Here is a 14,750-nt window from a genome sequence, read left to right as displayed (position 1 = left end):
CCCCCCACCCCAAACCTGTGCTGCAATATAATTCCCACCAGCTTTGGGCTATACCTGGGGTTGACACAAGTAACAGCCCCATCATAATAAGGCAAACCCGTGGATCGGTGAATGATGGAATCACAGTGTGTATTTTCAGTCCCTGTCACAGTCACATCCCCCCACCCCCACCCACCCCAACCAGGGGAGCAACACAGACTACCAGGAGGTACAGCCGCCGATCACAGAACACTCATTTCAAGAGCTTATCAGCTTCTATGAAGGCTGATAAATCAGAACCTCTCATATGGACAGTCTCAAGTTAGCAGCGTCATCGATCTCCCCTGCCCCTTTTAAGTTATTTGTCTTATTCACTTCCAAAGATGATATCAGAGATGCCAAATGAGGCTTTGTTTTCTGTGCTCTTGCGCTGCCTAGGGTGAGTGGCTGTGTTGTTGCAGGGAACTAGGAAGCATGCTTCCTGGGCTTAGCCCTTTGTTTCCAACCCAAGGTCACCTCTCCCCTGTCGGTTCAGGTGTTGTCAGCAGTCCGCCTGTGTTCTGAGGCAGGGGGCAGCATCTTCCGTGGCTGACAGCCTTTGCATGGCCCTAGCCTTTCAGTGACCTCCCCGCTTTATGAATGTCACTTTTAAGAAGACCTGCTTGAAGAGCTAAGTGAAGACAATGCAGAGCCCAGTCCTCAGAAAGTCTATGTTGAACGTCATGCAAAAGGAACATTAAAAATGTGGCTGGGTGCGGTGGCTCATGCCTGTAATCCCAGTACTTTGGGAGGCCGAGGTGGGCGGATGGCCTGAGGTCAGGAGTTCAAGACCAGCCTGGCTAACATGGTGAAACCCTGTCTCTACTAAAAATACAAAAATTAGCTGGGCATGGTGGTGCACTCCTGGAGTCCCAGCTACTCGGGAGGCTGAGGCAGGAGAATCACTTGAACCTGGGAGGTGGAGGTTGCAGGGAGCTGAGATCATGCCATTGCACTCCAGCCTGGAAGACAGAGCAAGACTCCGTCTCAAAAAAAAAAAAAAAAAAGTGTAGGGAGATTATTGGAAAGGGCTTTTCAGAAAAAAAAAGGTAGTTTCTGCAGTGACTTCCTTTAGCAGGTCGGTTCCTCTAGTGATAGAGGGGGGAATGTAGTTGCAAATCACTTACTCAGCTAGTTCCAAGCCATTGTTCTAATGCTGCACTGGAATAGGAAACATGGAGAGAAGTCAAGAAGAGAGGGAATGGCAGCGTGGAATTAGGATGGGGCTGCTGGTTGTCAGAGCTGACTCTACATAGAGAGCTTAGTAACTATGGAAATCTTCATGGAGCCTGTGAGTGAAAAGCAGCCCGAGAGGAAATGAAGGGAAGCGTTGCAGTGAATTTTATATCAGCAGTTTGAGTGTGACATTTGGATCTGAAGGGAGAAAACTACATGGCAAGCTGTTGGTAGCACACAAGGCTCTGTGCCCGCCCCGCTGGGATGGAGCCTCTGAGGGGCCTTTGCCAAACAGGCTCACTCCACTGTCACTTGTCCACAGAGCAGAGGAGCAGGGTGACCTCAGGTAGAGCCAGTCCTCTGACTCCTATCAGGGACTTCAACCCAGCGCAAGCTCCCTCTGGCTAGGATGGGGGAAGTACTATCCTTTAACTGGCAGAGTAAACTGTCCAGCTGTTCATGAAACAGATTATATTTTCTAATCAAAATTGGTTTGATTTATACTAGAGCAGAATTTCCACACTTACTAGTCTAAAATACTTGCTGATCTTCTTACCAGAGCTGTTTAGGCAATTAGTGCCCTGGAAGGTTCTGGGAGGACATCTAATCTGCAGTGAAGCAATGGCCCTGTAGACAGTGTGGCCTTCTGGAACATTTCCGCACACAGAGGTACATTTCTGGAGACCAGTGAGCCTCATAGCCTCCTACAGAGGAAAGATGGTGAGAGAATGTCAGGAAAAAGCAGAAGCATTTTATTCCTGATGAATTGCATTAAAGGGAAGGACAATCTGTGCTATTATGCTAATATCTGCAATAGCAATTTTATTATGTTCGTTAATCTATAGTCAAGGAATAACATTATTACAATTCTTACAGCTTTTCAAAGTACTTTCATAACTATTACCTTATTTCAACTGCATGGCAACCCTGTGATGTAGGTGGGTGCATTTTAAAGATGAGAAAATTTGGATCTAGAAAGGTTGGGGCTAGAATAGAATCACACAGAGTAAGGACAGGATCTAGATCTTAGGACACCTGGTCCAGTGCTGCCAGGGGAGAAAGGGAGTTGCCTGCTGTGTATGCTGCTGGTGACATCCATAGGGACCTGGCCGTGGGGGGTCCCTGGGTGCTTTTGCCTGGTTATGACTCTCTGCCTGGACAACTGTCCACTTAATGTTTCCCCATTTATTGTTTCGCAGCCTGAATAACTCCTTGTCCCCACACCACCTATAGGACAGATTTGCAGAGCTCTCAAGACTGGTGCAGATGCATAATGTGTGACCACACCATTGCTTTCCCAGCTCTTCCCCCCCTCCCCCAGCAATACTTTAACACTGACCTGGAGGGGTCTGATGGGAAAGCTAAAATTTGGTTCTATGTCCTTGGTTCTCAGGCTTTCCTTTGAGAGGGTGATGAGATACTAATTTGAGTTCATAATTGTATGCTGAACAATTATCCTCAGAATAATGCATTTTGGATTTAAATTTCAATTGGAGTTTGAGAGGTGCAAAAGTTACAGGAACTATGTCCACATTTTCATCATACATTTTCCTCATTCCCAACAGTTACTATATCTCCAGTACTTCCCACATTACATCTTGTTTTCAATTCAGTTAAAATCCTGTATGCCTCCTCTGAATATCATAGTTAGAAACCAACAGAGATGCTCAGAGTAATTCTCCAGAATACGATGGGGAACACTTTCCAGGTTACAGAAGGGCCTGGCTCCAAAACAAATAACAAAGAACTCCAGCAAAGCTGCCAATCACAATCCTTTAACATTGAAGCGGATCAAGGCATTGCAGTGCATTTCCCGCTTATATTCAATCACAACATTTACCTTTCCCTCTGGGCCCATTTCCATCCCAGAAAAGGGCTAATATTGATTAATTACCCACTATACGGTTAAACACCTTTCTTTATATACATTACCTTGATTTATTAAAAAATACTTTCAAAGCTCATTATTGAAGTCAGATATAAATGAAAAGATCAGATATATTGAAAGACAACAAATTCCACGAGGCCTTCACCAAGACCACTTCCTCCTCCAGGAAGGCCTCCCAGATCCTTCTCATTTTCCTCCACCAAACTGAAGTAACTGTCCCATCCTGGAATTTTCACATTACTTTATTTCACCTGCTACCTTGTAATAGAGTTATTTATTCATGTCCTATCATCATATTAGAGAGAAATTATTTTTATTCCTCTCCCTGTGGACACCATGACTAGCATGGTTCATTGTATATCTTGTACACAAAAGGTGCTGAGTAGAAACCCTTGAATGAATGAATCAGTGAGTGAATGAGTCAACTTGGGACTGGAGCTGGATCTTAAAGGACAGGTGGGTTTAGACACTCCTCAGTGTCTGAAGAACTGCAAGAGTCAGCAGGGTTGATTCACTTCTCAGTCACAGTAGACTCTAGATTAGTCACTATCACCTATAAATCATTCCAGCTGGCATCCTTCATGGACTCTTCACTAATGTATCTCTTTTTAAAATTTTATTTTATTTTTAAAGATGGGATCTTGCTATGTTGCCCAGGCTGGTCGTGAACTCCTGGGCTCAAGCCATCCTTCCTCCTTGGCCTCCCAAAGTGCTGGGATTACAGGCGTGAGCCACTGAGCCTGGCCCTGACGTTTTTCTCTAACCATACTAAGAATTGAGCAATTTTCCTCCCTAGGTCCCACTCTGACACTGGTTAGACTAGTTTGCCTGTAGTGTGGTCTCTGCTGACATCAACACTTCATTGGGATAGGAAGTTGGCACATTATTGCAGAGTTCCCATTATTGCCCCGTAGGAGGCTGTCACTTCCCCAAACTGCACTAGCTCTGGTGCCAATCTCTCACTCACGCATCCTCCTCCTGACTGCTGGGAGCACACAGGCATGCTGCATGTCACCTGCTCCTCGGGCTTTTGACAATCTCCTTCCTTTGTTTCCAAATCCTAAGCAAATTGCTCGGTTGACAATCAAAGCCTACTAACATCAAACAGCTGCTATAGACAGGTGTGTTCTACAGTTACCTGCTGTTTGCTTTCCTCAGCAGGGACTGATATGACAAACAAAACCAAGAGCTGGGTGCCGACGTTCAGAGTCACTCCTGCAAGCTCAACCTAGTGTCTGTTTCTTTGGCTTCCCTGGTATTTTTCAGACTTGGAAATTCACCCTACCTGTGGCCTCCCTCAGTCCTACAGTGTGTGGCTGGCTAGGGTGTTGTAAAACCCTGCTGATTCTTGCAGTTCTTTGCAAAAAGCTAGGAATCACAGTGGCTGCATTGAAACAAAGAGGTTGCCCAGTTCTGGAACCTTTGGTTTATAAATGGCACCCAGTCTCCTTCAAATATTTTCCACTTTTCTTTCTTGTTAGTGCACTTATATGAGTGCTGTCTCCTGATTTCTGCTTTTAGCAGAAAATATCTCAGGTTCTCACATTTGAAAGTTGCTCTAAACACACTGGAGCATGTCTGGTCACTTAATCCCCCACCACTGGTGGGTAAGAGGGTGTGGTATGTTGGAGGTGAAATGGATTTCCAACTTTCCAATGTTCCTTCCTATACTTTGGAGTCTGGAAAACTAGCAACCATTGTTTTCCACGTTCTTTTCTATTTTTCAGATGCGTTTGTCCCTGGGTCTCTGGATGTGATTTAAGTTCTGCCAGTCAGACGTGCCCAGATGAAATGTGGAAGGGGAAGTGAGTCAGAGCTCATGTTTTCTGGGGCTGCTGTTTCTCCGGCAGCACCATCATGGTTGTGTCAGGGTTTTCTGTGGCAAGTACGGATGGTGGCCACTTTCTAATTATATCACTTCCTGATCTTGGTGGCTTCCTGATCACCAACGAGGCAGCAGTTTCCTCGGTGCCCTGGTGTTCAAGCCACTCCTGAAAGCTCAATCTAGTGTCTGTTTCTTCAGCTCTCCTGGTAATTTTGTAAGTCATTTAATACCCTTCTTTCACTTGCTAGAGTGAATTCCCTATGACTTCCTTACGACTGACCCTTAATCAAAACAGAGGGCAATTGGGCTAGGACATTAATCCCCCACTGCTGAGCAGGGTGCACTGAGGTAATCAGTCAGTCAGCAGGGGTCCTACCTCAGCCTCAGGCTGGATGTTCCCAGGGAGGAGAGCCACCATTCTGCCAGGGAGGACCCTGTCTGCCTCTGTGCCACGCTCACGTCCTTCCCGCTGCTTGGGATAGTTTTTCTTCCACGTCTACGTTTCTCCTTTGAAAGCTACTCCTTTTCCCAAGCTGGAAGCAGATTTTTCTTGCTGAACTCTGTGAGCACTCAGCATACTTCTCTTATGGTCAAATGATCACTTTCTTCTTGTGTTATTGTTACTCATGCGCATTTTTTTTTTGAGACAGGGTCTTGCTCTGTTGCCCAGGTTGGAGTGCAGTGGCAGGATCTTGGCTCACTGCGGCCTCAACATCGTGGGCTCAAGTGATTCTTCTGCCTCAGCCTTTTGAGTTGCTGGGAATACTTTTACTTTATTTTTAGAGATGGGGCGTGCACCACCACACGTTGCTAGTTTTTTGTGGAGATAGGGTTTTACTATGTTGCCCAGACTGGTCTCAAAACTCCTGGGCTCAAGCAATCTGCCTGCGTTGGCCTCCCAAACTGCTGGGATTACAGGCGTGAGCCACCACACCTGGCCATTGTGCACATTTATCCCCTGAACCAAATGGGCAGTCCTTTAAGAGCAGGAGCACAGTCTGGATCATTTTGGCAGGTCCTGAGTATGTCAACCCTGGTGTGCCTTGTGTATTCAGGTACACGATGACATTCCTGAACAAATGAATGAGCAGAGGGAAGGATGTACAGGTAGCTGTGCTCCCTGGCTAGTACTTGATATACCATTTTTTATTTTCCTCCACGTGGATTTTGGGGGCCCTTCAAAGAACTCATGCCAGTTTAAATGATGGCACTGGAGTACCAGCACCACCCAACAAAACTTTCTGTGATGATGAAGATGTTCTATCTGTCCAGTGAGGTAGCCCTAGCCACGGGTGACTATTGAGCATTTGAAATGTGGCTAGTGTGACTGAGGAATGGAATTTTAAATTTTATTTAATTTGAATTAATTTAAATCCAAGCAGCCACTGTGGTTACTGGCTGCCATATTGGAGAGTGTGCCATCAAATCACATCCTAGCCTGGCGGGCACACAGGCCCTATGTACTAACTACTCATTCTGCCATGGACAGGATGACAGGCCAGGACACTCTGGATGCCATCCTCAGTGTGTCTAGGCTGTGACTCTGACTTTCTGGGCCAGGACCAGGGCCTTACAGTGCAGGAGAAAGACAGAGATGTGGAAGCTTCATGGGGAGGCTTTAAAAACAGGTGAGTAGCTCTCAAATACTCTTTTCCCTAATTTCTAAAAGCAATCTGCCTGCTTCTTGCACTCCAAAGCACTGAAGCGTTGGTGTGGTGCTGTGGCAGCAAGAGGCAGCACGTCGCTAGAAGGGCGGTTGGCCTTGTGTTGAGCAGCCTCCTGCTACCGATTTTCCCTGAATGGATAGCTCCTTTTGGAGAGCATAATAAGTTTCTCATGAGGACATTTGTCCCGCTCTGTGGCATCTCCTACAGTAACCACGTGTGTGTCCAATTGCAGCTGGACAGCAAGAATGCAAACAACCCCTGTGAGCATCCTGGATTGCTGTGGGTAGGGTGACCCCAACACATCCCAGGCCTGGCCACTTTGCTAGCTCTCCATACACATACAAAAGGGTATGATGCCAGGACAGAACTAGGATAATGATGCAAAGACAGAGCATGGCACACACACTTAGTGCACATACATGGTCACCTGGCTGCAGAGTGGCCTCCTTTCATGAGGTTCCTAGAGCACACATGCAGGGCCCTTTTGTTTATAGTCGTCTCTTTCATAGAGTTCTTGGAGATCATCAACCACACTTTGGTCCACTCTGCTGTGCACTCATATTTTTATCCACAGAATTCAGCCCTGCCCATCACCCTTGATGCCCTTGGCATAACCTAAGCAGGTACGTTCTAGAAGCATCTAGATGGAGGCTCTGAGGGCCTCCATCTCTTCCTGTTCTACTGCTCTAGGGTCACCTTCTATGAAAGTGGAAGCTCCAAAGACAACAAACACACACACACAGAGCCAGAAAGAAATCTCACTGCTTTGTTTTGCTCCACTTAGGGCCCACTGAGAATGAATGAATGTCCTGACTAGATAATAGCTTGCTATTGGGAAATGGGCCAGGGGTCTGGGGAAGTGAGTGAGAGTGACTTGGGAAGGTCTGGCAGAGACAGGACAGAAGCAGAGGCATGAGTTAAAATGTACACGTAGATCTGGGCTCACATTCTAGCTGTAAGCCTTGGGCAAATTTCTTGGTCCCTTTGAGCCTCTGTTTCATTTTATGGGTTGGTGAGAAGTTGAAATGAGGTCATGCCTGTGACAGTCCTCATAGAATGTTTGACAAATAGAATGAAAGGCACCTTCTGGTCAGGAGCCTCTGTGACCTGCACCTCTTTACAACTTTTATAGGTGAGCCAAGATTTGGAGGAACCACTGGGATGCTCACTCGTGGCCATGACATCAGCATTCCAGGAGGGCAGCTCCACAGATAAGTCACTTCTGATACTGCTGGCAGCTCACCATCAGGAACAATGCACTGAAATGCATACGGCCTTTGTAATGCGCATTTACATTGATCTAACCACTTTCTGGGAAACTCACAACAGTCCATGGGTGTGATTATTGTTATTTCCATATTGCAGATGATGGAGCTAAGGCCCCAGGAGGTTAACTGACTTGCCCAAGGCCATATTGCCTGTATGTGATATAGCTGGGATTCAAATCCAGGTAGTTTGGTTTGAGAGTCCACAATGTTAATCATCGCTTCCCGGCGCACTGCTTTTAGCTGAACTCAACGTGCCAACGATTACTGTAGCTAAAAGTAACAATAGCAAAGGAGGCTAGGAAATGCTTACCTCCCTAAAAGTTTTATAGTGAACTTCATGTGAATCATGTTATCACCCAGACTGCATGTGATCTCAACATTTTAAAAATATGCCTGTAGAAAGGGGATTTTAAATTGGAAAAGATGAGTCCTTCCCATTACTTTATGTTTCAGAGTTGGAAGGAATACAAGCTTTCTGAGGAAGGCAGCCCTGTGGCTCCAATGGCCTGGAGCTCCATTTTGTCTCGGTAGCCACCCTGGAATGGTGGGTCAGATGGTAGAGAGGCTTAGGGGCTCAGTAAAGAAGTTTGGGCTTGGCACTGAGTCCCTGGAGATTTTCAAGCGGAGACAGATGGGATGAACGAATGTTCTGCTACAATCAGGCTGACAGTGCAGAGTGCAGGGTGAAGGGAGATGGAAGATGGAGAGGCCAATGAGAAGGCTGCTGCACATGAGGAGGAGGCTGGGCTAGGATTGAAGGAGAGGGAATGAAAAGATGGTGATGGCCTCAGAAATGAAAGGAAAAGCCACAGGGCTTGTGATTAATTGGATCCTGGGGTGGGAGAAGCAGACATGGAGGTTTTCAGCCAGAAGCAAGAGAATCAAGAAGAAAAAGTGATGGTTTTGAGAGAAACAATATTCAGACCCACTGAATTTTAGGAGAGATAGGGGCACTAAGTTGCAAGGCTAATAGGTAGTAGGAGATCTTGTGCTGGGACACAGAGAATAACTCAAGCTTGTGGTTTAGTAGAGAAATGGACATTGCAGCATTGAGAATTAGAGGAGGTTGTGAGAGGAGGGCTGAGAACTAAGAGGTAACTCCAGCATCAACAAGGGTGAAGGTGGAGAGCCTCTCATAGAGCCTGGCAGGAAAATCACTGGTGACATTTGAGAGTACAGTCCAGGTTCCCCAGAGAAAGAGAACCAGTAGGGCATGTGTGTGTGTGTGTGCATACTGATATACACACGCATATACATATATAAAGAAATTTATCATAAGAAATTGGCTCACATGATATGAAGGCTAAGTCCCAAGATCTACAGTCAGCAAGAAGGAGACCCAGGAGAGTCAATGTGTAGTTCCAGTGAGAGTCCAAATACCTGAGCATAGTACAAATTTCAGTCCAAAAGCTAGCAGACTTAAGACCTAAGAAGAGCCAATGTTTCAGTTCACATTTAAAGGTCAGAAAAAGCCAATGTCCCAGCTCAGATAGCCAGGCAGGAGAAGCTCCCTCTTGGCATTTTTGGTCTGAATTTTTGGCCTTCAACTGATAGGGTGAGACCCACTCACATTAGGGAGGACAATCTGCTTTACTCAGTCCACCAATTCAAATGTTAAGCTCATCCACAAACACCCTCATACACACACCCAAGATAATGTGTGGCCAAATGTCTGGGCACCCTGTAGCCCAATCGAGCTGATACATAAAATTCATCACCACAGTGCCATGCAGTTAGCTTGTTGAAGGCTAATGAAGAAATGTGTGGTAGGGAAAAGGATGCAGGAAGACACAGACGACCCACTTGAGAATGCTGTCAGCCAAAAGAAGCAGAAAAATCACAGACTAATCTGAATGGGCAGCAGGGTTAACCAACATTTCTTTACATGATAAAAGAGACCTTCTGACTTGATGCTTTTATGCTAATCCATGTAGACATTTGTTCTGTCATTCCTTTTCCCCCAGGTTATTAAATTGAATATATAATTTTCCATTCTAATTATATTTTCCCAAAGGTAACTTTAAAGTAGTTTGCATTTTTGGCAGGCATGCCAACTATTGGCAGAAGCAGGTGGCTCAGAAGGACTCTGGGGCAAAGGAATAATCCAGTTCATAATCTAAAATGTGCTGTGGATAAAGATGCATGCCACTTACAAGGATATTATCAAAGTTAATTTTTCTGTGTGATTCGTGGCTTTTCAACATTGGTGCAGAAGAATGGATGTTTCCTGTCAGCATCTTGACCACCTTAGTGTTCACTTAAAAGAAATACAGGGAAGTACACCTTTCAGGCATTGGTGCGAGATGGGTCAGAAAGGAGCCAAAGAACCCGCAGTTGTGTCAGCTGGGGCAGGTGGTAAGTTGGCTGAGGCACAGTGACATGTCCTTGCATTGGTCCCCATCTGATCAGTGCAATGATCACAATGGAGGACTTGAGACTCTGCAGAATGTTAAGTGTAAAGAGTGATGAAATCCTTTTTGAGCTTGCAAACTGTTTGCTAGAATCCTAGTTTCATGTTTCACCAGTGTGGCTGCCTTTTCTCCACACACCTCAGCTCTTAGACAGATCCCACATAGCCAGTGGGCCCGGACACTCAGCCCTGGTGAGCCCTCTTCCTGGAAACCCCATATCTTCCATCACTTAGTCTCTTAAAGAAGAGCGTACAAATAGCCCTCAAATAGCGCTTGTGTCCAGAAAGTGACATGCACAGCATGCCTGTATCTCTACTCCAAGCATCCCAGGTAGGTTGGCTTTGCATGATATGTAAGTTGCTGCCAAACATGCCCATTAGCTGTCATTTCTCACTGACTTCACTGTTTTCTTACTTTTATTTTAAAGGTCATCTCTGTATTTCCAGTTGAGACCCACTTATTAATTTACAATGATACTGTACATATATTTTCAGTTATTATATATTGTTATCATATATCGTTATCTATATATCATTTTGTATATAGATATCTGTATATATGATATTATCTGTATATATTATCCATGCATGTACTATCTGTATATATGTATATATAACTGTATATCATATTCTTAAATATACATTGTCATCATAATATATGTAAAATTCAATATATGGAGACATCTATCTTCTCAATTTTTTCTAAAATATAATAACAAATTATACTCAAATAATCTAACCAGAGCATTTATTAAGTACCCATGTGCTCAGTATTAGTTTAAGCCCCATGGGATACAGAACAAATACAAGACGTAATATTGACCCTCAGGTTGACCACACACAAGCTGGGAAACAAGACCCATACATGAGAAGTGACAATGAACTCGGACAATGAACTCTCCTGGCTATTTGGCCATGGGAGGCACATGCAGAAGATGGAAAGGCAGCAGGGCATGTTTTCCCTGTTCTTACCCTGCTTCAGCCTCTCTGGGAAGGTCACATCCTTCTCTGACTACAGCCACTGCTGGGCCATTCCCCCAGCTCTCACTGGCTCTGGTCCTTCCATTGTTCCTTTCACCCTATGGGTAGTAACAGCTTCCTGGTGGTGTTAGTCTTTGGGCACCTTTCCTTGCTTGTTCTCATACCCCTGTCTATTCCTCTGTCAGTAGCCCCTTCCTTAAATTCCATCCACCTGTACCATTAGGAGTGAATTCTGTTTCCTCCTGGGACTCTGACGGATGCAGGGAAACTTACGAAGTTGCAGGTAGGGGGTTGCTTCACTTGTTGGTAAAGATTTGAATGTGTCAACCAGAACAAATACTTGTTTGATAAAGGAGAAAGGAGTTGGCCTTCCCCAGCAGGAGAGTAGGAGGAGCTTTGAAAGCAGACAGATGACTTATAGAGAGCAAAAGCAAGGGCTTGAAGTGAACAAGTTGGCGTTTTGGTGTAGACAAGTCTGATCTGTACAGCTAATTTTTAGACTTTAAAAAGTTAAATGAATCCTTCCTGGAGGCTTATGCTTCCTGTCCTGTCACTTGTTTGAAGAGAGAGCTACATCAAAGCCCCAGGCACCAGAATTCCCCAGAACCCAAACTTCACAGTCCTGCTGGGGGATACCTCAGATCCCCAATTAGGAGGATGGAGTGCGGGTGAGCAAGGAACCCCCTCCTGCTTTAATTACTCCTGGCATAATATTCTTTTTCAAGCTTTGCTAATTGAAATTAAACAGCTGCCACATGTGGACAGGGACAAAAAAGAATCAATTTTTCAGCTTTCTCTGATGTAATAGAGACTGACAGCCTATGAGGAAAACAGGGGCAATTTCCCTCCCACGGCTATTGGGTCACCAGTGGTTGACTCAAAGCAAAATAGAGTGTTGAGGTGAAGTCTTCCCTAGTACAGTAAGAGTGATGCTAGCCAGGGGTTCTCAGGACAAATGACACATTAAGTTAGTCTCATGGCCACCTTTACTAAAATGATCCAGTAGCCGACTCTTTTGTAGCCCAAGATTACCAAGATCTACCATATGCCAGAAGGGGCTAGAAATAGTCCCCTGCCAAGTGGATTCTTTGCTAGGTAAGTTCTTTAACAGTTGGTGAAGGGTGGCAAGGGATGGTTTTATCACCTTAGAGGACAGATTAGTAAAGGGAAGGTGAAGGAAAAGAGATTCTACAATGCACTTAAGGGTGTGCTAGGTGCTTTCAGAGAAGTTGTCTTTGTCAGGCCCTATGGCAACATAGGGACTTAGGTCTTATGAAACAAACTAGACTTGGAGCTTGGGGGCTTAGGTCTGTGTGTGGTGAGTGTGATATGGTCAAAAGGCTTGGATAAAAATCAGTGACCAGAACAGTTGGCCTTCCTCCCACCTCCCAGTCTCAGTGCACAGAACACCAGAGGCAAGGCATCTGTCCCCCAGGCAGAAAACCAGAAGTTTCTTCTCTGAATAAACTAGATGGCCCTAGGGACTAAACTTCCCCATACAAACATTCTCTACTTAATAACCTTAAAGTGAAGCCTGTTAGTTGGCAAGTCCTGCTCCCACTCCCAAAGAAAATGCTCCCTGTTTAGAATCTCACATTTAAATACAGTGACAGGCAAGGATTTTTGAGGAAAACCTCTGAATGAAAGGAAACAAAAATAGACAAACAGAAAGAGAAATAATGCAGAGAACAGAAAATAAACTTAAAAAAGAAAAAAACCTTCTAGTTCATATCTTTAGAGAGATTTGAGAAGATGTTATGCAAAGAGAACAATTGGAGAATAAGAAAGAATTCTTAGAATTTAAAAATAGAATTTCTAGGGCCCGGCATAGTGGCTCATGCCTGTAATCCCAGCAATTTGGGAGGCTGAGGTGGTTAGATTGCTTGAGCTCAGGAGTTCGAGAGCAGTGTAGGCAATGTGGTGAAACCTTGTTTCTACAAAAAATACAAAAAAATTAGCTGGGTGTGGTGGTGTGCACCTGTAGTCCCAGCTACTAGAGAGGCTGAAGTGGGAGGATTGCTTGAGCCTGGGAGGCAGAGGTTGCAGTGAGCTGAGATCCTGCCACTGCACTTCAGTCTGGGCAAGATAGTGAGACCTTGTATCAAAAAAATTTTTTTTTCTAAAATTAAAAAAAAAGTGGTAAAATAGTTGGAAGGTAACATCAAGAAAATCTCCCAGAAATTATAGCAAGATGTAATAGAAAATAGGAAGCAAACAAGTGAGAAAGCAGGATGGAAGCCAGAGTCTTTTTAAACCCTCATATTGGAAGGAACACCCTATCACTTTTATCATATTTTATTTATTAGAAGGTCCAGCTCAAGAGGAGGGGATTATAGAAGAAAGGACTACGGGGAGTCTGAGATCACTAGAAGTCTCTTTAGAAGATGCCTACCACATCTTCAAGAAAATCTCCCAGAAATTATAGCAAGATGTAATAGAAAATAAGAGACAACAGATAAGATATATAGAGGATAAACCTGTCTAGAAGAGGTTGGCAATGAATGGTACATGTGCCAAATCCAGCCTGTGGCCTGTTTCTATGTGTTCTTTAAGCTATGAGTGCTTTTAAAATTTGTAACGGGTTGTACTGGAAAAAAAAAAAAAAAGGAAGAAGATGTGACAGACCACATGTGGCTCACCAAGCCTGAAACGTTTACTCTCTGGCCCTTTACCAAAAAACTTGCTTACTCCTGTTCTAGCAGGTCCAACATCCAACTGATAGGAATTCTAGAAAAAGAGAAGAGATAAGCAGACACATGAAATTATCAAAGAAAATATACAAGAACGATTCCCAAAATGTAAGGACAGGAATCTCAGGCTGAAAAGGTGAATGGGTATCCAGCACAATAAATGAAGACTGAGCCTTAACTCGATTATATCACTGTAAAATTTCAGAACATCTGGGGTTAAAAAAAAGATCCTGAAAGTTTCCAGCGGGGATAAAAACAGGTCAGTTACAGATGAATGAAAAATCAGACATCTTAATAGCTGTATTTCATGCTAGAAGAAAATGGAGCAACACCTTACACATTCTGATGGAAAGTAATTTTTAGCCTTGAATTTTATATCTGTCCAAATGTTAGGGAATATCAATATAACGACATTTCAGACTCGAAAAGACTTAGAACATTTATCTTCACAGTATCTTTAGCTGACAGCACTTGCTACAGATGTGCTCTCCTAAAATGAGAGACAGTAAACCAAGAAAGGAGACCATGGGGTCCAGGAAACATACATCAACTTAAGAAAGTGGTGAAGGAAAGTCTCACTAGAGATTAACTGGTCCAGATTACAGCAAGAGCCCCGGCGGGTGGGGAAAGGGTGTGGTAGGCATCGTCTAAAGAGACTTCTAGTGATCTCAGACTCCCCGTAGTCCTTTCTTCTATAATCCCCTCCTCTTGAGCTGGACTTAGTGACTTGCTTCTAATACATGGAATATGATAAAAATGATAGGGTGTTCCTTCCAATATGAGGATTTAAAAAGACTCTGGCTTCCATCCTGCTCTCTCACTTGCTT

General features: G+C 44.4%; 1 protein-coding gene across 2 annotated transcripts in view; it reads right to left on the bottom strand.

The window, feature by feature from the left end:
- PMFBP1 (polyamine modulated factor 1 binding protein 1) overlaps positions 1 to 14,750 on the bottom strand; it is a 109,300-nt gene that overhangs the window by 79,454 nt on the left and 15,096 nt on the right. For both annotated transcript variants that reach the window (XM_063797363.1, XM_063797364.1), the window contains one exon: positions 1,751 to 1,898. The gene's annotated coding sequence lies outside the window, so the exon portion shown is untranslated. The remainder of the gene's footprint in view (positions 1 to 1,750; positions 1,899 to 14,750) is intronic.

The sequence above is a fragment of the Pan troglodytes genome, chromosome 18, assembly GCF_028858775.2.
Source record: "Pan troglodytes isolate AG18354 chromosome 18, NHGRI_mPanTro3-v2.0_pri, whole genome shotgun sequence".
Taxonomy (NCBI): Eukaryota; Metazoa; Chordata; class Mammalia; order Primates; family Hominidae; genus Pan; species Pan troglodytes.
Note: the sequence above shows the minus strand (reverse complement) of the source record. Positions and strands in the feature narration are given on the sequence as shown.